The sequence below is a fragment of the Octodon degus genome, unplaced genomic scaffold (assembly GCF_000260255.1).
Source record: "Octodon degus isolate 3935 unplaced genomic scaffold, OctDeg1.0 scaffold00062, whole genome shotgun sequence".
Classification (NCBI taxonomy): Eukaryota; Metazoa; Chordata; class Mammalia; order Rodentia; family Octodontidae; genus Octodon; species Octodon degus.
In genome coordinates this window covers 10,812,832-10,815,327 of record NW_004524638.1, presented here as the reverse complement: position 1 = coordinate 10,815,327, position 2,496 = coordinate 10,812,832, and the positions used below count along the sequence as shown (strand labels likewise).

The 2,496-nt window shown below is 36.5% G+C and overlaps 1 pseudogene; it reads right to left on the bottom strand.

Annotated features, from left to right (window-relative positions):
• Positions 1–2,100, bottom strand: part of LOC101575590 — a 5,316-nt pseudogene extending 3,216 nt beyond the window's left edge.
• Between the last annotated feature and the right edge of the window lie 396 nt (positions 2,101–2,496).

The window sequence follows — 2,496 nt, the reverse complement described above, 5'->3', positions numbered from 1 at the left end:
ACTCAGCAGGGAGCCTGGGCCTCACTTTTGTGGACATGATCCTCCTGTGTAAGAGGCTGGCAAGGAGACTGTGAGCGGCACACACCTCAGCGGGGAGGCGGTGGGGGGGGCAGCCTATTTACAAAACAATGGAAGAAAAGAGGCTTGTTCTCTGCCCTTTTGCTCCAGAAATTTTAACTTCTTTTACCTCATTATTTTTTTTTAGAAAATTTTGGCATGAGCAGCATTTTGTCTCCCTTAGATTTCTTAATGAAAACATTTCTGTGTAACATTTTGCTTTGCAGATTTCTTTTTTACATTTAATGTAAGATGTCCATAGGGGGCTGGGGAGATGGCTCAGTGAAATAAACGCTTCCCTGGCAAGGGCAAGGGCCTGAGTTCAATCCCTGGTTTTGCAAAAAAAAAAAAAAAGATGTCCACAGGCATAAAGTTCCACTTATTTTCATTGATTGTCCACTTTGGTAAGTTGTATGTATAAAGGAATAAATAATTTCCTCTAGATTACTAATTTTATTGATGTCAGATTCTTGATATTTGTACTGATAGGTGCTTCTTTACTTTGTCTTTACAGTTAGATAAACTTTTTACATTCTGCTAGTCAATCTAGTGTTTGATGTTTTCACTATTATCTTTTACATCTGCATTCTACATCATTAGTTTCTGTTTTTTTTAAGTTCTTCACTTTTGCTTAATTTGACTTTATTTTGCCACCGTTTGCTTGAGTCTAATGGTCTTCTCAATCAGCCTTTTTATTTTAAAGCTTTTTCTTTTTTTTTTTTTGGTTTGTACCAGAGATGTAATTCAGGACCTTGTGCTTGCCAGGCAAGCTCTTTTTCCACTGAGCTATCTCCCTGGCCCCCTAAAGCTTATTTTCTTGTACAAGCATTTGTAGCTATTTTCCTAAACACTATTTTAATTGCATTCCACAAATGTTGATGTTGCATTTTTGAGAATTTTTCTGTTTGTAATATTATATTGAGTTTAACTCATGAATTATGTAAGAACTGTTTTTTCTTAATTTGAAAAACAAGTTTTCCCAAACATCTAAAATTCCTAATTTCTAGTTAATTTCTGTTATTGTATCAGTTTGCAATTTGTGCAATATTTCACCGTTTCCACTTATCTGGGCTACTTTTCTGCCAAATTTCAGTCAATGTTGGAGAACATCATACACATTTGTAAAATATGTTTTCTTAAGTTTTGGTTCCAGGAATCATAAATGTCAGGTAATTGAAATTACTACAGAAATCATCAAGGTCTTTGCTAAAATTTTGTCTCCTCTTTCTATTTTGATAAGATAGGGGCATTAAAGTATCGTATGACTACATTTATTTATCTGTTTGATAGCTGCTACATTTTTACATGATTCTATTGTTTTATACATACACGGCTACACGGCTATCATGTTTTCCAAAGGACTGGTCCCTTTGTGAGATGGGTCTCTCTTTTTTTTTTTTTTTGGCGGAACCGGGGATTGAACTCAGGCCCTTGTGCGTGCCAGGGAAGCACCGATTCCACTGAGCCGTCTCCCCGGCCCCAGATAGCCCTCTTTTATGCTAGTACTTTTATCTGAAAATGAAGTTGCAGTTAACTTTCAGTGAATTCTTGCCTGGTACATTTTTCATCCATTTAGTTTTAAGAGAGCTGTGTCTAACATATGTCTCTTATTATTGACGTCTATGACATATTTTGTATGTTATACAACCTGAAAATGCCTTTTTAATTAAAATGTTTATTGCAAATATATTTAGTGTAATTAATAGGATGAGTGCAGTTAGGCCTCACAACGTATTTGCTTTTTCTCTGCTCATGTGCTCTTTTTCTTTGTTCAGTGTTACTCTTCTGAGATGCTTTGTTTTGACTTTTAGGGGATTATTGCAAAACTTTGTAGAATCTAGATCAACTCTCTTTTGATTTTTTAGTATATTTTAGTGTTTAAGAGTTGCTTATGTTACCCTCTCTAATTTCAGCCAAAAATATGTCCTTTAAAACACCTTGCACAATAGTGTATCCCTTTGGTCTCACTTACTTTTTCCTCGAGCTGCAGTGGAAGTTGTCTTGCTTTTGGCTGAGAACTTTGGGCCTCTTCTTTGCAGACATGTTTCAAGGATTATGTAGAAACTAAAGCATAATTTCCACAGGAACCATGGAAGCTCACTTTCCCTATCCTTGGCAGGATTATCTCCTGACATTCTGGGATGTTTGAACCTTTCATGATGTGAATTCTATAGACAAGGAAACTTGGTTTCTTGGTACTATATTTCCACTGTTGTTGTGTGTTATAGATCCGGTGCCCAAAGAAATGAGAAGACCTGGTGAGTGTAGCTTCAGCGGTCTCACTGCGATTAGTCTCTTTCCAAGTGAGCCCAGAGCCTCAGAAGCATCTCACATTTATTGAGGGTTAAAGGCAGGCTAAGTAAGGAATGTACATAATTACTTAGGTGAATACAAACTACTATTTCTATTGACTTCCACCATTTGCCTGACTCTAGGTCC